Source organism: Hesperophylax consimilis, chromosome 10 (assembly GCF_061612785.1).
Source record: "Hesperophylax consimilis isolate HC1 chromosome 10, BYU_Hcon_1.0, whole genome shotgun sequence".
Classification (NCBI taxonomy): Eukaryota; Metazoa; Arthropoda; class Insecta; order Trichoptera; family Limnephilidae; genus Hesperophylax; species Hesperophylax consimilis.
Window position 1 is genome coordinate 30,808,679 of NC_142845.1, and position 21,691 is coordinate 30,830,369.

Genomic DNA, 21,691 nt, shown 5'->3' on the forward strand with positions numbered 1-21,691 from the left:
AATTTGCCACGGGGTTAACGAAATAAAGCCCACATGTCTCATACTATACGAACAAATAATAGAACAATATTAATAGTAATTTCATTCGCATTATATGGTTGGAATTCGCATTAAGTATTCAGGATTGTGAGTTTTAATAGGTAATTCCACTTAGATACACGATAATAACGGTCATTTAACCTACATAATATCGATAAAAAATATATGTTTTCTTTATAACTTTTATTACATGTTTAGTTGAAATCGTTTTGGGTTGTTATTGTCTTGTTTTCTTTGGAAATCCTTGGTCTCGGCGTGCTTACTGATAAAACCAATTTTCCAATAAGAGAAATTCATAAATTTCCCCTCGCGCAGAAGAGGAGTAACATAGGAAAGGAGATAACGGCCATTCAGTGGACAAAGTATAATGTAATGCGTAGAAGCGATTTCACCTCGTTCCAGTAATGTGTTGTGGTCAATATGCTGGGACGTGCGGGCTTGTAGATTATTGTATGGGACCTAACAGGGATGCCAGAATAATAACTTTTCATATTCTCGGATAAATTGTATCTATTACCACTATTTTATTTCAAAACAATAACCTCGTGTTCAATTATGTTGTGAAGAGAAAATGATAATATAGGCAATGATATGTCGCTGATAATTTCGATTTAAATCTTGACATATTCAAAGCAAAATTAGTTCGGCACTTTTTAGTAAATAATGAGTAATCGTAATTTATGCATAATATTCTTAAGTATTCACAATATCTTTTTAATGTAAATATAAAGTATTTAAATTTCAAGGGTTCTTTAGTTGTATTTAACGCTTTATTTTTTAAATCTTTTTATTTATGTAATTAAATTCGTAGAACTTCCAGTAAAATCACATTCATTTATCAATGGGTACTATATATTTTTATTTATTTAACCAGCATTGTTTTGTATATATAATTTATAATGCCCACGCACAGGCTTCGCCTTTGTGGGATTTTTTTTGTGTTTAAGTGTCTTTTATTTTGGATAGTTAGTAGTTAGTACGTGTATGTATCATAAAAAAATTCCAAAATATAAAAATAATGTTACACTGTTGTTTTCAATTTTCATCGCTATTTAAAAGCCCAACAGGGCTTGATAAATAATCAAGTGCATTTTAAATATTGAATATAGCACGAATTTTGCATTGATTTTTAATATTTATTTATAAAAGAATTTTATTTTATGAAAATTATAATAATACCAATCTAATTTTCCATTGCTCTTATGTTTAGGGAGTAACATTACATTTGGTGCTAAAAATACGTGAAAACGTTAACTTTATTTATCATGCATTTCAGAATTAATATTGGAAATATAATTAAATAAAAATATCTTACTAAAAATACGTACCAAGTAAAATTTTAATGTTATGTATTTAGAAATAAAACTAAAATCTACTGTAAATATCTACAAGGTAATTAAATAAAAATGTAAAAATCAATATGTACACTAAGTTAACACAATCAAACTTAATATATTATTTGAAGAAGAAGACTAATCTAAACATAACATGAAACAGAACAAGACACAGAAATAAATAATATATACAACTCAACTGGCAATCGAACCCAGGATTTCCGTCTTATCGGGAAAACGTCTTTAACCACTCGACCATTGGGACCTAATTATTATACGTCATTTTTATCGATCTCATATTTCAAATTCAGAATTAACAATATTAGCATGCAAACTTGCAACCAATTTTTACAATATTTTTCGCAGCTATTTTATATATTTATATATATATGTAGTGGTACGCAACTACTTCATTCGAACGAAATTCTAGAAGTCTCGATTTTTCCAAACAAGCTTCTTGGATGTTCTTTTATTTATTTGTTTGGAAAATTCTAGATAGCAACCAAATTGTTCCAGAAGCTTCTTCACCTTTTAAAATCGACAGCATGAAGAAGTAAGTCAGTCATCAATCTGCCATCAGTTAACAAGGTGCTCAACGAGTGATAATCCGCGCACCTCACTTGCGCGAAGGACATTCTTCCCTGCTCATCATGGACTCCATAGGGATATCATCATAGCGTTTTGGCCCAGATCGCCGTTCCTGGCCAACGCTACGTGGATTACAGCGCCTTGGTTCCAGCGTCTCTGACCAGCGCTTCATCCACTCACCATGACCACCACGAGGACACGCAGCATCCTCACTGGTCTACCAGCTCCCGCTCAACCGCATACAAGGTCCACCGCACCTTCGGCATTCTCGTCAGCACTGGAGTACTGATTGCCAAGATCGCCAGTGCCTGACAGTCAACGAGTCCGGTCACCAGCGCCCGGCGTCGACTCACAGACCCGCGCTTGACCTGCCATCACCGCCTGCATCCGGAGAATACTACATCTGTCCAACGTCATCTCATCACGGCTACCTGACTCCTCAAATAAAACACTCTGACCTTCACAACAACATCTTTCATTCCGTGCCTCCTCACCAGATCACCAAATATATATATAAGGCTATTCACCCTAAAAAGAGTGCATTTTGAGCTATTTTTTAGTTGTTACAAATTTATTCATATTAAGTATACCATTTAAATTAAAATCGTATATGTTTATCCGAGACACTATCTATGTTACAAATTATTTTTTTAGAAATTTGTAGCTATTTTTTAAGTGATTACGAATAACTTAAGAATTGGTTTGTAACCGAGATAGTGTCTCAGATATACATATCCGATTTTTATTTATATGGGATACATAATATGTTCAATTTTGGGCTAAAACAAATGTTACGCAAAATATGAGGTATACTCTTCATAATACTACTAGTTGTACAGACTGCGACAGAAGAAAATAAGTTTTTATTCTTTGTTTTATAACAATCATTAATAAATTACAACCGAACATGGGTTTTTAGAGGAATTTTGTACACAGCTGGTTTATGTAACACGCTGCCGTCAACCCTAGCTGTTAATATTACGAGCTAAGCAATTCTGTAGGATGTCTCTCATAAATATTTCGGTGGTGTTCACATTCCTGTCCCATGATAAATGGTCTCTCCGGCCCATTTTGGGCGTCACACAGTGAATAGAGGCACAGTTCTAAAATACAAATCCCACTAAGGTTTTACTTTTTCTTCTTAAATTTGATGGTTGACCATCAATCATATCGTGCATTTTATCTCACTTCTGTTGCTAATGATGAGGGGACAGAAGCGCTTATGATGGGTAGCTACCGTTTACGAAAAATCAACGTTAAGTTGTTATTGAAAAATAAACAATTAACGAAACATTTATAAAACGTTAAAGCCTACAATCTTCAAAAAAGTTTAGTCGTTAAAAAGTATGATAGGTTGAGAACCTTGGTTACGGGTCCAGAAGGTTACAGGTTCAAAACTTGGCCTGTATAAATATAATATTCCGTGTTTTTTCTACATAATAATAAATTTATCTATTTATTGTGAATTTGGGAAAAAATTACAATGTCCAATGACAAACCGATAAATGTTGTTGATTCTTACAGTTCTGAAAGTCAGATTCTAAAAAATACTTTTGAAATTTTAACTACTTAACGCAAGCCTTCAAATCAGCAACTCAATTTTACATGGTTCTAAATTCACTTTCCCTTTTTCTGAGATCTGAGACGATTTCTCTTTATCTATTTATAAATTTCTGTTTGTGATGTTGAATAAAACCGAAGCAACTTAACTGAACAAAAAAAATACCTTGTCATGTATTTATATTTATTTCAGAAAAAACTCTCATCAATGTATTTATAATTAGGTACTTTATATTACAATACTACTAATTTTTAATCGTATGTAAATGAAAACCTCAGCACGGGGGAATCCAGTGAGGATATCATTATATATTTATTTGTTACAACAACAAAAAATAAAATAAAAACATAAAATTTTTAGTAAAAAATCTTGTGTAAAGCATTCTAATTTTTCCACGGAATTTTTTAATAGGACGTTTACTATAGACGTAATTTAGATTGCACACAAACGTGCAGATAGAACCATATGCAAACAGCTAGGACATAATAATTTATTGTTTAAGGTTCTAACTACATTTCCCTAATACCATTTCAAGATAGGGGCACGTCTTATATACATAGTTTCCTTTAAAACTAAATGCTTTACACAACATTGAACCACAAAATCAGAAAATGTTAAATAGATTTTGTGAATTTGTCTTTGCAAACTTTGACACCTCGGAACGTGAAAGACGAAGTTAGAATCCTATCCAACCAAAGTTACAACCTACACTGCGCCTCGTTACAACCATCAACTGTCAGATACAAACAAAATCACGATTTCTAAAGGTTTAAAGTAATGTTAGAACCTTGTAAAATGGTAAATTTTAAATAAAAAAGTATCTACGGAAACACAACACAGATGGCTCTGAAACTTATTTTGGTTATAGTAATGAGTAAAGGGAATGGTTTTGAATTCAAAGGTCATTTATAATGTGCACAAAGTATCATATAAAATCGCAAATCGAAGCAATTTTATCTTCATTGCCCTACAAGAGACTTTAATCGCCCAATGGTGGGCGATTATGTGAAACATTCTCAGGATTGATCTGGTGAAATAAAACATCTTTCGGAATCCAAACGTTGCTAAAGCGATGAGATTTAAATAGAGAGGGGGGGATATAAATGCAGGTGTTTTGAAAGGTGCATGAAATTTTACCCGTCCATTTATGTACTAGCTATGATTATTATTGATGGTAATAGATATTATAAAACGACAGATAGAAGCAAAAGCTTAATACAAATAAGTTTAAAAGTTTATTATTGTTATCTATTGTCAAAAATAACAGGATCATTTCAAGAAAAACAACATAAAAACAAAACACTTTTAAGACAATCTCACTTGGGAGTAAAAAAAACTGAAATAAAAAGTAATTTCACTCGGAAACAACTTCTGACACAGTCTACAGTATAATTCCGAAGAAGATATATTTCCGACATTATCTTTTAATAGATTGCGGATAAGGAAATTGAAAAAACCAAAAGTAATTTTAGCGGGAAAAAGACATTAAGAAGTATTTAAATCCATCTCGCGTGGGCGTCACTGGAAAGAACACGAAATATATTTACGAAACAGCGTTAAAATCTGTGAGGAACATTCTCCGAGAAAATGTAATAATGTTCATTTTCTATGTTTAAGTTTACTTTTTGTTTTATTTTCATTCAATCTACAAAGAAAAGACCCTGAGGAAAATAATTTCTCTCATGGCGTATGTCATCTTTGGAGATGCAGATTAGTGATAATAATTGGATAACTTGTGTAGCGACGTTTTCCTAAAAAAAAACCTGCTAATTTACCAAATGTAGTGACCCGGGGTGATCTATGAAAGACAGAGGTGTTGGCGGATTGACTAAGGACCGGTTGTTTCGGAGAATTTGAACAATTCATCAAATTTCAACGTTAATTTGCGAGTTCTGTGAAAGTCCTATTCAAGTTCTGACATTATATCATTATAGGCTAGTTGGTTGACAGAACTGAAATAATAACAGACCTAGAAAATATCTTTGACAGAACTCGCAAATTAACGTTGAAATTTGATGAATTGTTCAAATTCTCCGAAACAACCCGTCCTTAATAAAGCAGTTGTAAATAAATCATCAAAGTCGTTTCTCTACCTAAAAAAACAATGCTACATGCTGTAAAATGTCTTCCCTTAGTTGACAACCTCCGTGGCAGAACGGTAAGCTTTTAAACTTCGGTCCCTTACATGTGCACCTCATTCCAGATTGGTAGATACTCTTAGTATCGCCCTGGTTAAAAACCACCATTAAGGATCGAAACTTCGGCGATAAAAATGACTTTGGATGTGGTAAGCTACCCGATCTGAACAGCGAGATTCTCCCTCCCTTTCCCACCCTTGGCCTCAAGACATACTCAAACTGAGGATGATAAAGACCCACTTACTCCGGGTAGTTGGAACTCTTCAATTTGCAATAAAATCAGCTTAATTAAACGAATTTACGAGCTAGAACCAAAAATGTTCCTAGATGAATTCTTTCAATTTTATACTGACGAAACCGAAAGAATGACTGTCATCCTTCAACGTAATGCCGTACTAGAGGAGCAATTTGTAATCTTAAGTAGGCAAAGTCATCATGTGCTACGGATAAATAATACCAAACGGGAAAACTTCCGAGGCCTGATAACTTGTATTGGATTACCGTGAATTGCTGGCACTTATATCAAATTACCAGAATTCGTCACCATAAAATTGCAGGGAATCAATTTATTATCGGATTAACGAATTATTAGTGGACGTACCTAACGATATTGATAGGTTTCATGAAATATTAATCTGTGAAAATTAACTTGGTGGCTGAATTAACGAAATGTGCTTTGTAAAATTAATGAATAATTAGTTAAAAGTATTATCAAAGTCTTTAAAAAATTTGCATGCCTGTTATTCAAATCAGAATACGATACTTACAGTTTTTTCCTGGTGAAATGTACCTTTCAAAATTAAATGTGGTTTAAAATGGGAAGCGTTTCGCTACGTTTACTGACAAGATGTGAATTTTCAAAATCTTCTATTTCTACTCTCTCCCCCACCCCTTGATTCTATTCCCTAATATCAAGGGTACTGTAATACAACTTTTTCATTGCGAATATGTGGAGCGCATAGACAGGGAAAGCAGTGTCACTCAGTGGCGGTTCGTGACTTTTCAGTGTGATAGGGTGCTATCTTTGACAAATTTTACATTATTGGTGATGTATCGGAAAATGATTTTTTTTTGAAAATTCGATTTTTGTATTAAGATTTTCAGGAAATCCGTCCGGCTACAATTTCCTGAAAATCTTCATACAAAATGCTTTTGTTTTTTTTTCGCAATGGTCTCCCTTACAGTCATAGTGAGAAATATGGCATAAACAGTGTTTGAAAGACAGATAACCCAATGCTTTATATTCAAATCTAGAATTTGCCACAGATTAATTAAAATGTACCTACACCAATATGAAACGCAAGGAAAGAAATGAGACTCCCTTTTGGAAAAAAAAACCGTCCAAAATTGTCGAAGTACTGATGTTTGTGAGAAATTAAGATACTTGGCGAAATACCACAGGAAATAAAATATAAAAAATAGTAACAAAGGTATGTGATTAACACATACGTTTTTATTATTATCTGTATACGTCTAAGGATTGTATTAGGACCAAAGATATTAGATCTAATATCTTTGATTAGGACATACGTAACTATGTATCTATTTTAAAATGGTTAATAAATAAATCAAATATTTTTTGCGCCCAAGTAGATGGAAGGGAAAATCGGGAATGTTCCAGTGAGATAAATAAATATCAAGTGAATCAAATTGAATTCCGATTATATCGAGTCGGTGTTTGCCAGTTGATGAAACAACGAGTTTATGAAAGGGTTGTGTGGCGTTCCATATTTGTATATCATTATGTAGAAACACTGGATTCTCAACATTTAATTAAATTCAACATGGTTTTTCACATTCATATAAAAAACAAACAACGTATCACACGCAACAAGTTTAACACGAGAGAGCTTCGAGTTTCGCGCTGAGTATGGAATTTAAAAAAAAAATATCCTTCTACGTTATGTTTCCGAATTAGATTTTCACACGTAAGTAAACGAATTCCCGATGACTTTGAAAACGAAACGTGAAAATTGACGGAGCATCAGAAACATGATATGCATAATTATTATTGTCGGGGAATATCAAAAGTCAATCGAGCAACTCGCACTGCCGACGGAGGAATAATAAAAACTGAAGAGTGTAAAAAATAATATTTTGCCTACTCTGGTTATAATAAACAATTCTCCCGGCGTATAGTGTGTATACAAAAGTACAACGATGTAATATTTCTCAAAATAAGGTTGACTGTAGATTGGAGTTGGTAAAATTTATTTTAAATACGGGATAGTAAGAAGTAATTTTTATCTTTTTATTTAAAAAAGGATTCTAAAAATGGATAAAAAAACTTTCTTGATTAACTTGACTTTCTATGTTGCTAATGACCATAATCCGAGACAGACATCTTGGAAAATTATTTAAAAAATAACTATGATATGAAATAATAATGATTTATAGTACCTTCATCTTAATATTTTCAAGTCGCATATCTTATTCTCAAAAGGGTGTAAGTCAGTACACGCTGTGAGAATCAAATTTAGCCCATCAAAATGCTAGTGTAGCTACCCACCGGAGCTCCGTATTTATAACTGTTTTTTTTATACCATCTTTTCAATAATTTGATCAAGATTTCTGTTGATGAAACAATTTATTTGTCGTGCAAATCCAAACACTAGACACGATCATTATAGGCACAACCTAGGTGAAACATATCTTAAATTCGGGTAGGTATGTACCCTAACTACTAACAGCTTCAAATAATAAAAATGTAATAAAACGTAAAGCAATATGCTTGTAACATTCCCGGCAAGCCCTCGTTACTTGTTAAGTATAATTGATACCTTAATAGTGATATTTTAACCATCACACAATGATAAGAAGGCAAGATACTTCATTATTAAAACAACAAAGAATACAATAGACTACTTAAACAAGGAATTATATTTATTGCTAAAAATTTTTTTGCAATTTTTTGACTTTTTCAAATAATGAAAACGCTCAATTTAAAGAATTTAGTTCGAAATGTATGGTAGGTAGGTACATAGGTACAATATTATTGTTGGTTGTATTGTATATACCACGTGATATGGGTGATTGTGGGTAGACAAGTACTTCCGATGGTTATTAATTGCCTAGTTCTCATTTGACATACATCCACCTAGCGTTATTAATGGGAACCACAGCAGGGGATTATTCTCAATTGTTTTGGGAAGCTAATGAGCTGATGATATCTCGTGATATTAACAGATTAATGGTTACGTTAAAATAATTATCATAAACAGCTAGTGTTCAGAATCAAAACACTAACAAAATCTGAATAATTACGAATTCACCGCTTTCTAGGTCAACTTTGGATAAAGGAATAAAATTTAAGGGGGAACTTTTTTTAAAACATTTATTTTAAATGCTTATCAAAAAAATGTAAAAACAGGTTGAGTATGGTAAGTAGTAATTCAAGGGGAAAGGTTTATTTGACATAAGGGAATATTTCTGTAATATCGTTGATATTAGTTTCAGAGCTCAACCATGACACGCTTGATTTGTCTATTAGGTTACCCATAGATGGCGTTTAGCTGTCTATATTGTAGAGACCTAGACCATGATAAATTAGGTGGGAACTTCAAGTTCCACCTTTTAAGTACGATATCAGAGCCCGTTGTTAATGAATGACATTAAAAGTTTTTTATTTATTTATTTTATTTATTTATTTATTTATTTAGTACAGGTGATGATACAATGACACATGTAGATAAAAAATACTTTGACTGCCCAACTAGGAGGAATTCCCGTTTTAGGACAGTCAAAATTGAGTTATTCATGCACGCATACATATTTTGTAAGAACAAAAACAAAAGAGGAAAAAAAAGAAAAGTAATATAATATATACATAACTAAAAAAAATATATATATATATAACTAAAAAATAATGATACATTAAAAGAAAATATTATTATAAAAGATTAAAAGCAAAAAGTTATAAGGTTAACTGATGTTAACTTGTTGTTTGGTTTGTTTAGTTTTGTTTGTTTTTTTGTTTTCTTAATGTGTTTGATATTTTGTTTGTTTTATTTTTGGAAAAGTGTGAGTTCACACTCTTTTCTCCCTAATTGGTGAAGCCAGACAGTGATCGATTTACGAAGAGCACCTTTGCTTTCCTTTTTCCATGCATCAGGTATAAAGTTGTAAAGTTTTGGGCCTAGGAATGAAAAATGTCTTTGAGCAAGTGAAGTTTTGGTTGTGGGTGGTACGATTGGATTCCTCCGTGAGTGTCGGGTGTCGTGAGAGTGGTCGATAGATGGGTAGAGATGACGTTTTTTATGAGTGTTCAAAATTATTTTCCTTATGTATAATTGTCTGACATCTAGAACTCGTAACTCTTCAAATAGTGAATCGCTGTGGTGCCTAAAAGGTTTTTTCATGATTACCCTTAGTAAGGATTAATAAGAGAGTTTCTGAGAAAACTCTGATGTGCAACGGTTTCTATTTTTGAGGATGAAGGAATTTTGTGAGACGAAAACAAATGAAGGAGGCGAAAGAGACAAGATAGAAGAAGGTTAGAAAAACATGCCTTAAATTAAAATGCACGCATGTTTCATTCATTCGCATAAAATTACTCACAATGTCGCAACAGGACATTTTCGTAATAAGTTACATCAGATTTACGTTTGGAAACTCGAAACGTACGTACATTATTTATCCACCTTGTGAATATTTACCGAATTTTCCGATACAGCATGGCATTTCCATTCCCAATATATAACAGGGCAGACTCGTGACCAGGGTAATGCGTTATCCCCTGGTCGCACATCAAAGGGTGCTCCACTTTAATCCCCGGTCCAATCATCGCCTTTGCGTATTTCCAACCACAATAATGCTTTCCCCGCCTACTCTGTACCTTCATCAGTTGCCAGCGTAGACATTTCACCATTAATTATTACGAGACGGCCGCTGTTTCCAATCTGACGTACAAATTAATCTGCCGCCAATTTCGCGTGACAAAATGGCCGCCGCGGATCATCCGCGGGAGGTTATTACGCGAACAGAACACCGCCATGTTGTCTGTTCTTGGTTTGTTGCGTTTCTAAATAAAAGAATAACTTAATTGTGAAACTAAGCGTGGTTAAGAACTAAATTCTTCGGTTATTAAAGACAGTGGCTGCTGACGATTTTTAAAACTGTACCTAAATTGCTAATTTATTAAGAATCTCTTAAATTTATTGACAGTTCGAAAATCGATTTTTCTCTGCACAGTTTAGTAATGTGGCGAAATATCCAGGTGTATCTAGAAAGAATTAAGCAGGTAGGCAACTTTTATTAGAAGCCTGCAACCTAAAAGCTTGCATCTGCAACGCCTCTAACAGCCGTGTTTTACGGATTGTGTAGATAATAATGTTTCTTTCATAATCACAATTTCATCTCAAAACACGAAGAAAAACGAACATCAGTGAGATGACATTTAAAAAAAAATAAGAAATTCAAATACCTGACAACGTTTTTTTCGTAACCGATGTACCTAATAAAAACCATATGATAATTAGGTATGTATGTACTTAATATAGGTAATAATAATAATACTTGGATAGCGCCGTTTTTGTGCAAAAACACCTAAAGGGCGCTGTACAAACTTATGATACATTTCTACAGTGATCTATGTTATTACTTAACTATTTATGGAGAAAATATACAGTACAATGTAAATTAAATTAAATTATTATTCGTGTTCAGATGAATTGAGTACACGAGTCATAATGGTTCTATCGCAGGTTACAAGTTACAAGGATAAAGGTGAAAACCAACAAATATGGAACTACTATGGAACGTACTATTTTTACAAAAAATTGCCACCTCTGTGATAAATTGCCCGGAATTACTAGAAAGAATTCAATTAAGAGTACCCATCAGACAAACCAGAAAGAATCACACATTAAACATCCCTCAATGTAACACTAACTCAAAACAAAATGCTTTTATTCACCGTGCTTCATACAATTTTAATACTTCATACAGTAAATTAGACTTATTTAACTCAGCACCCCACAATTTGAAACCTAACATCAATAAATAATTATATTATTATTATTATTTTTTTATTAATACACATACGTACATACTACACATTACACAGACTAGATCCATCCCATACCCCCCCCCCTTCCGCCATCCCATCCCTATAGGCTAATTGTAACTTTTTTTCTAACATAAATATTATATATGTTCACTAAATAATTAAAATACCTTAGTAAAAACCTATTATTGGTTAAATAATTTAACACTTACTACACCATACCTTGTAATAATTATAACTGTTGGTTTTCCAAATAAAATAAAAATAAAATAAACTACCTCTGTGGCATAGCTACTCAAATAATCCCTGACATCATGTCGTTTCAGAGTGGAAGATACTTTTACGGGTAACACTGGCTCTGGTGAGAATCGAAACGTTACTTTAAATGTCTTCAGATATGTTTTCTGACCATATCCAAGCACCTACTCAGATTCGATAGAAAGATATAAGGTTAAAAATAAGGCTAGAGAAGTATCTGAGTGCCTACTCATGCAAGTACATGCCTAGCTTGTCAACTGTCTATACCTAACAAAAATCACTGTTTGCAAGCTATTAAAATGATCATAATATATAATATTTTCAATTGCAAGAAATATATTTGCATAATTTCTTTTTAACTATAACTCACAAAATCGCCCATTTGTACAAATTGACAAAAAATAGGTTTCGTATAAATCGGATTCTGTAGAAAATGTTAGAATCATTTTTTTAAAGCTGTTAGTCTAAATGTAATAATTGAAACAAAAGAAAAATATTTTACCAAAATGGGATTAAGAAATTAAAAAGTACTAATTTTTTATAACTGTTTTTACGCTGCATAGAAACATAGATATCATGCTGACCAAAGAGTTAGTAAAATTATGTATTACTGCGTTATACGACGCCGATTTAACTAACCGAGGTTTACTGCGAATAAAAACTTAGTATTAGTACTTCATGTCAACCCCATAAGAATTTTTAACCTACTTTACCAGCCGCTAGGATTATGAGATAACATCAGTCAATATTTGAATAAGAGCTTAACACTAGCATTTAATTTAATAATACGATCGCTCGTTTAACGCTAAGCTGTCGCATTCGGTTAAACTACCACTATAGATATATCCCGGCAAGCGCACAGCGACGCGCGGTGCGGCGCTAAAAGCAAACGTAAATACGGGGTTAATCGGGCAAACACATTACGGGATGAAATCTTATCTGCCATCGGGTTCAGCAGACGCTGCGCTCCGTACTTTACTGTACTGTACCTCTAAACTATGCTGTATCTCTGTACTCTAGCTCTATACCAGTTCTACATATCTATATGTACCAGTGTTTCTCAAACTTGTGAGGGTTACCGCCTCTTTTTGAAATCCTACCAAAAAATTTAATCGAAGAACTAACGATATTTATATTTCACATAATTATAATTAAGGCGATCGAACTCGACGTATGCTATGCCTGTATGATACGCCTGTTTTTTCTTAGGTAGAATTTTTTTTTTTTGCATATTTTATTTCATTTTGCCAAGTTTAGGCACAAATATTGAAATGTTTTCTGCTCGTAATTACAAGAACTTTATTCGCCATATTAAACAATAAAACTTTTTCCGAAAATGGGTCTTAGGTAGGAGATTTTGCACTTCAAAGCATTTTTTCTTGAAGTCTTGCTGATTATAGCAAAGTCATATATGCTGTATTTTCTACTTGCAGTATTTAATTAAAGAAACTATAATATTTGTATGTAATCAAATTAAAAAAAAACCTACGATAAACTCATGATTTTGCATTAATTAGTCTTAGTTTAGTCTTCTTAGTCTTTAGTTAAGTTAGCGCACTTTACCCTGGACCCTCCGTATATTATAAACTGGCAGTTTTACTTCTTAAATGTTAAAAATAGTAGGTAAAGTAGCATGCTATTGTTCATATCTTGGGTAACTACAAAATTTCTCGAATCTCTTGTTATAATTAGATTCACTTTATTTATTTACATACCTTCTTATAGTTTTATGTTTACATAATATATTTTGCCGTTGTTCACCGTTATTTATTCTTTGTTATTTCTTTGTATTTTTTTAATGTTGAACCCATATCTTTTGGGTATATTAATAAAAAAAATACAAAAAAGCCCTATAAAATTTAAAAAAAAATTTTTGAATCTTTCATGTAAATATAATTCACAAAAAACACGTATTTTGGCCGGGCCAAATATTCATTAATGCACAGCCGCTCTCAGTCCTTCATCGCCCAATATGCTCTCGAAAACACTACCGCCTTATCTAACACCTCTCACATTGGGAATCTCTGGTCTATACAGTATCTCGGTACGTGTAACATCTCTCTTGCCTCTTATCGCAGCGCTGTGCATCTGGGCATCTGAGCTGAGAGCAACACACAAGACGAGAAGATCAAATATTGGCAGTGATGTTCAAATGTTTGGAAACACCCAAATGACAAAAAAATATTGGAACTAAGAGGTTTTATTACACCCTTTCAATTTGAATCATAACAATGTGTACATTTTTTAGGAACCATATAAATTCTCTGTATGTGAGAAAATACATATCTACAAACTAAGAAGTAGTTCGTGCAACCACACAAGTTTTTGATATTTCTTTTCAATGCAGAAAATGGTGACCTGATAGTGAAATAGTAACCGTACAGTAAACGCAGTGATCGTGAGGTTCTGGGTTGGATTTACCTTGCAACACTTCGTTTGGGGCGCTGCCATGTACAAAAATGGGTAGATAATAAATTATTTCTAATGAATAAAACAAACGTTTTGTTCACATGATAATATTCTGGTTATACTAGACCAAAAGTACGTAACTAAAGAATTTCTAGTCGAAAAAAATTTTTAGTCAAAAAATAACAGAACAGAAAAGATTTCAAATAAAAAAATATTTTTGAAGGTGGGATCAAATGAGACACGAGGCCATTGATGGAATATTATGATATGTCAATGACACGGATGTCTCGCAAACACCCAAACTGCAGACTCTAACACAGTATCCAGACAAGTTCACTTCATTGCAGAAAAGCAAATATGTAGAAAGGATTAGCTTAGAACGGAGAGCTGAATCTGCCATACGGCGATGCAAAGTTTGCGAAACAATATTATGAGTTTCTAAGCAGGGCGTGGTGATTCGGGCGGGGGTAACGAGGGGTAGTGGGCGAAGGGGGGCGCGATGCTTGGTTTTGAATATTACATCGTTAGGATATATGTCTCGTCTTTTAGGGACATTGGAGGGTCTAGAATCGTTTTAAAATAAATTTTGCTTCTTTTTGAAAAAAAAAAATAGAGTCCTGACGTGTGCGGCTAAGGAGGTTAAACAATCAGTTTCCTCACACAGCCGTTGGAAAAGGGTGGGTCCCCTCCAATGTCTCGTCTTTTATAAGTGTAATTGTTTGTGTGGTTTTTATAAATTTCTAATAAATGTTCAGTGTGCATCTAGGGAGAAAAAAAAATGTATATGAATATTCAATAAAATATCTATGTACAAAATAAACGTGATCTTGTAAAAAACAGTTCCAATGAATTCATGTTACTTATTAAATATATTATAGAAGAAAGGCCTGGGAATCGTGGTGAATTATCCAACATGGGAAAAACATTAATATTTATTTCTATAAACCTAACGCTAAAAGATTTTTTTTTAATAGACAAAAGCAAGCAAGGCTATTTTAGTCAACCGACTGGAGCCAGTGAGACTACGGCATCCCCAATTAGGGTATTTTGTGAAGCTTGAAGAAGTGGGGAGGGGAGAATATGGATGAGAAGAACGTGAGAAGTACTTGGATCTTCAGATGTGATCACCAAATAACATAATCGCTAATAAAGTACATATTATTTAATCTATTAATATATGTATTTCTTCATTTTAAATTAATGAACTGTGCAATAACACTAAGTAATTAAATAAAATTGGATTGCGCACTTCGGAATTTGAACCCGTGACCTCCGGATTCGTAGCCAAGGATCGTAACCTCCCAACCAGAGGGGCCTATTTACAAAAACTATTTTAATTTTTTTTTTCTCAAAAATTGTAGCAAAAATCAGTAGTTTTTCTTATGTTCTGGGTACCTTGAGAAAAATATTAAACACCGAATCAGTAATAGCGGCATACTATGGTTATGTATATTCAATAATAAAATACGGTATTATTTTTGGGGGAAACCCGGTAAACGCTAAAGATGTTTTCATCATACAAAAGAGATGCATAAGAAAAATTACAAACTCTGATCGTTTAGATTCATGTAGACCTATGTTCAAAAATCTGAAAATTCTGACAGTCACAGACATATATATAATGGAGTTATGCATGTTAGTGCGATCATCTACAGACAAGTTCCCACTAAAAAACTCAACACATAAATGCGCTACAAGGCTCACAGAAAACTTACTAATACCAAAAGCAAACAAAACAATATTCCAAAAAGGACCATACTACATGGCCATTAAAGTATATAACAACCTTCCACATAACATTAAACAAATACAAGATACACACAAATTCAATCGTTACTAAACACTTTCCTTGTTAATAAATGTCACTACACGTTGAGTGAATACCTCACTTAAATGAAACGCCTATTTTTATTGGTATATATATTTGTATTTTTTTATTTTTTCATTGGTATATTGTTATTTTATCTGTATAAACATTGTAATTATTATAGTAAAACAAATAATATTATATAAACATTGTAATTAAATAAATGTGGTTAGCTGGAAGAAATGGGGTCTACCCATAAGCTACACCTTTTGTAATTTTTATTTTACAGTAAATAATTTTTGATTTGATTTGATTTGATTTAATTTTAATATTTACTAGGGAGTAAATGTTTATAAATTTTTATTTTACTTAAAATTCCTTCTACTAATAAATTATGCGGTAGTTTGTTGCTATTTTACAACTCCACATGATAAAAACATAAATAAACGTAAAGTTCCTCTTCCCCGGATACAAAAGCTGATGAAAAAAGTCGCCAGGACAAATCCGAGCCTCCTTAGCTCAGTGGTAGAGCACTGGTCTCGTAAACCAGGGGTCGTGAGTTCAATCCTCACAGTAGGATTGAACTCACGATTGGAGGAGGAGGGAACATTTTATTTTGTATTCAGTCTTTAATAACATTTCAAATGAGCATAGCAATTGAAACAATGTGAAAATAAAGACAAAGCAAACTAAAAAGCAATTAAGGGGGGGGGGAGGTTGATCAACATTATTTCAGTACAGAAAATAAAACGAAACATCTAAAATGCTAATCCTGATGAGAAAGCGTTAAATGTATCTTAAGCATCTCTCTTAAATAAGCAAAATACGTGAACTTATTACTTACTAAAACCCAAGATACAAAGGTATCTAAATGAAAATCTTTTGAATACTACACATTTTTAAAGAATCATTGGTGTTATCATGATAAAAACACTCAAGTAAAATAAACTCAAATATGAATACAATCACCATTCAAAAGAAAGAGCAAATCATTCGGAAGGAAATCGTTTTTTTATCGCGGAAATTTATCTTGACTGTCCTCACTCTCCCCTATCTCGGTACCTACTCCGCTCTACATTAAGATGCTTGCCTTAGAATGTGTATCGTTCAAACAAAGGGGATAGATAAGAGGAGAGAGGGTTGAGGGGAGGCGGGGGTAACTAAACAAATACAAATAATAATAATTGTATTTGCATCATAATGAGAACAGAATATAAAAGCAACGTCATTAAAAGTAGATCAACGTGACGACGGTTTTAAACGATAAATATGCAAAACACTACTTGACAGGCGTGAGTAAGGCATTCTTCAGAAAGTCTGTTTTGAGAAAACAGATAATTCAATAATTTGTTGTGGCAACCAATGACTGAACTGAACTTTAAAAAAATAGCTTTATAACGCAATTATTAAATAAAAGCACAATTCTAATGGTGAACACAATTAGTTTTTATTTTGGGAACAATCAATGCAAGTGCGACACGTATTTATAGCAGTTCAACAGCGTAATAAACTTCAATAACCACTAAATGGGTACACTGAGGAACAGGTTACACCTGTATTACATGGGCATCGATTCTACAATCCGGGCCACTCTCAATCGCTATCAAAAGTACAAACATTGGTCGATATTCTCATTCTTGAGGCTCGTCAAAAGTACATACTAAATACGAGAAACGTCAAAAGTCATTCCACTAGAACAATGAGTGGGTTGAACTACTCTTTGCTCGAGTGAAATGACTTGGTCGAGAATCGAAGCCCAGTTTCTCAGCGAACGTGATGAGTTCACTGAGGAACAGTTTACACGTGTATTACAGTCGATTCTTTCATAAAACAACATAATATAAGTGAAATTATTTACAAACCACTGTAAAGCTCATATGAGCTTTATTGTGTTCGAAGAATTTTACGCCAGTAAATTATCTAATTATCTAATTGGTGAAAATTATTGTGTTCCTAACCTGAAAAAAAAGAAAAAAACAATGTTAAAGATTAACTAATAATTTAACACAGCTTCAAATAAGTAGGTACTATTCATTGTTGAGAGCCCCATAAGCTATGTATATGATGAACATAGATACAGATATATTAAATAATCGAGTATTAAAGTCATGACTCATAAAATAATCAAGAATTAAAGTGATGACCCAAATTATTTTTATTTACTTATCCGAGTACGTTTATAGAGTTTATAGTTCAAAGGTACATAAATGATAAGAGCATGTAATACAAAAAATGTAACACAAAGATCTTCCTAATACAAAACATGATAGTAGAATGTAAAGTGATCTGTAACTGTAATATAATCATATATTAAAGTAATGACTCATAACATAACTTAATCGAGTATTAAATATTTAAACATTGTCAAAGTAATGAGTTATGACTCAATAAAAAAATATTATAATTATCTTGATCCCGATTCGAGTTTGAACCCTGGAAACGATATTTCGACTGGAAATTTATTTATTTATTTATTTATTTATTTATTAGATACAAATAATTACATACATATTAAGGAAGCTTTGGCTGTCCAACTAGGAAATTTTCCCGTTTTAGGACAGCCAAATTGCCTGGTTTAGTTAACATTTGTACACGCTGCTGTTATGAATTATATTTCCATACTTTACATTAATAGTTACGCTAGTAATATAGTCTATATACATATATATTTATCAAAGTAATCAAAATAAAAACTTTTTCAGACAGATTTGTACACCCGAATATTAGTTTTTTTTATGAAAACACCTGATAAATTTTATCAAGGTACATGTAATAATATGCAATTAAGGAACACTGTATCAGGGTACATGATAACATATTGGATTAATTCAATTTATAGTTACAATATAAGAAAAATATTAGGTGGGTTTCTTAATTTGATCGCTGTTACTGTGCTGTATATTAATTTACATAATCAAGGTACATATAATATAATATACATAATCAAGAAACATATAAACAAGGTACATGGTACAAGGTACATGAAATGTATTTCTTATGTTATTATACGTCGTAATAATAACAATTGGATAAAAATATTTAAAATACAAAACATGTCATTCAGTAAAATTTAAGCGCATGCGTATAAAAACAGATGTTTGTGCTTTCATATTAAATTGCCAAGATTTAATTGTACCCACTCCTTTTCTAAAAAGCTGTGCATCAAATAAAGCGAAATGATGACAACACTACAACAGCTCATTCTGCATTCTAAATGCAGTAATAACAATTATTTTGATGCAACTCGGAATGCACAAAAGACAGCAGCCAGATTTGCGAAATAGCAGGCGCCGAAGTAGGATCACAATGCAATGATACGAGGAGATAAACCTACTTGAAAGAAAGGCTGTACTTCAACCACAACATCATTTTTCCGTTCCACCAAGTTCCAAATTTGAAGCTTGCATTATTAATTAAATTATTTAAAACACTGAAAACACCTCTTTTTTTAAAAAGGCGAAATGATGGACATCTTCCGAGAATGAAAATGATTTGTTCTGAAAAACTGCAGAACGAGTCACGAGACTCGTAATAGGTAGATAATTTAAATCAAGGAAGTTGCAAGCTACAAAAGAGAAGCATTACTTAATAAAATACAGGGAATCCCCGACAATGGACAGTTAATTGATTTATAATGTAAGCATTTTTGCATCTGATTTATAACCAGCTTCTCCGTAATTTCAGAATTCATAAGCACAACAATTAACCTGTTGTGATGATAACCTGATTCTTACGAATCTTCAATATCATTGAAACATCTCTTTTATTCGTTCTATGAACTTTAATTCGTTCTTTTATTGTTCAATGAACATTTAATTCTTAGAAAAATAATGTAGACTGACTTACACAAGACTCGACTTCGACTCATTTACCCCGAAGAACAATGAAATTAACTATCTATTTTTAAGAAAAAATATTGATTTTTGAAAATGTTATCATACTACGGGTATCATTTAAAAATAATGGTTTGAGATTTCTAATTCCAGTTAACGATATTGGAGAATAAGTCTTGGTAGTGCTTTAGGATATAACAAAAATTTAAAAATCTCACCATGAAACTGACTGAAATGCAACGAAGGAAGTTGCATCATTGCATATTTCAAATGGGAATTAAAGTACCTGCTCAATATTGTCTTTCGTCACTCCAGTTGAATTTTCATCAGCGTGTTGAATCGCGGTTTTTACGGTTCATGTTAAAGACAAATCTTACAAATTTAAAATCAAATATTTGCACAGTCAACGCTTTGCACAACCGTAGGAACTTAGTAGAAACCACAAGAAGATCCCACAGCTATTGCATGGCCAAGGAAGTGGTAGCGAGATTAGGTCAGTGTTTTATAAACTGTGGTACGCATACGTACTCATCCGTGGTGTTATGCGAAAGATAAAGGGTGGGGGGGTAAATTATAAAAAATGTAATTGTTGAACTGGAATTTGGACGGATCTCAGAAGAAAAACATATTTAAGCTGTCGTTAAGCCACAATGGTTCGAAATGAACGAAACCAATAAATACGTAGGCAACTAACGAACGAAGAGAAAAGGCTCCTGAAAAGTATTAAAAGAAGAAAAATTGATAAAAATAAGAGGGGTGTGTAGAAATTCGTGGGCGAGAAATAGCAATAGTTCGACGAATGTTCTAGGTTGGATACAGGATGTTTTTAATGTGAAAACCTCACCAACGTTCCAACTGCACCCAGCCGTCTTGAGCCAGTGAGACTATGACATCCCCAATTGAGGTATGTTGTGAGACTGAAGGTAGTGGGGAAGTGATGGAGAAGGGGAAGGGGTAGGTGGATAAATACATAGCTATTCAGATATAGACACTAAACACGGGAAAATCCATTGCAAGCACCGTTTACTACTTTACTTTTAATGAATTCTTTGTGAAATAAACAAATTAATAAAACAAATTTTACTTGCGTACCGCCGGGTTTAATCGCGCGATCTCCGGATGCATAGTCGAGAGCCTTACCCCTCTACTACGAAGAAAGAACAAGACACCAGAACAAGAAGGCACAATAAATAACTTTTTTTAAATACTAACAAAAAAATTTAATTTCTTATTTTAAGGACTAAGAAAAATATGATTTGCTTAAAAAAATTAATGAGTCAAAATGATTCGTAATCGATCTAAATTTAATGGCAAAATGAATTATTTTGATTTCCGAGTCTCGGTCGGTTTATTTGAAGTGTATTTTTTATGTTTTATACAACTCTCAATATGAATAATATTCGCTGTTACTTCTTCTGTTTTATATTTTAATTGATTATTGACATTATTTAAAAAAAAAATATCACAACAAAGCGTAAAATCTTTAGCAAGTTAACCCTAAATAATATGCAGGTTATGCAGGAATAAAATCATGTTGAAACTTTGGGAAACTCTGGATTAGATAATGCTGCATCATCTTATCTCTGAAACCTCTACAGATCGTGATAAATCAAAATTGCTCCATCCTCCTGCATCCAGGATCAACTTTTGATCCACTACAATTGCACCAAAGGACTGGAAAATAACATAAACTCCTTTGAAATTAATTATTGTGCAATAC

At 32.8% G+C, this 21,691-nt stretch overlaps 1 protein-coding gene and 1 non-coding gene across 5 annotated transcripts in view; one reads left to right on the forward strand and one right to left on the reverse strand.

Moving 5' to 3' along the window:
- The window catches only part of Pgant9 (polypeptide N-acetylgalactosaminyltransferase 9), a 704,637-nt gene that overhangs the window by 324,813 nt on the left and 358,133 nt on the right, over nt 1–21,691 (reverse strand). The gene's annotated exons all lie outside the window — the stretch shown is intronic.
- Nucleotides 16,647–16,718, forward strand: TRNAT-CGU (transfer RNA threonine (anticodon CGU)). The gene has a single exon. It is a non-coding gene; the product is annotated as a tRNA-Thr (tRNA).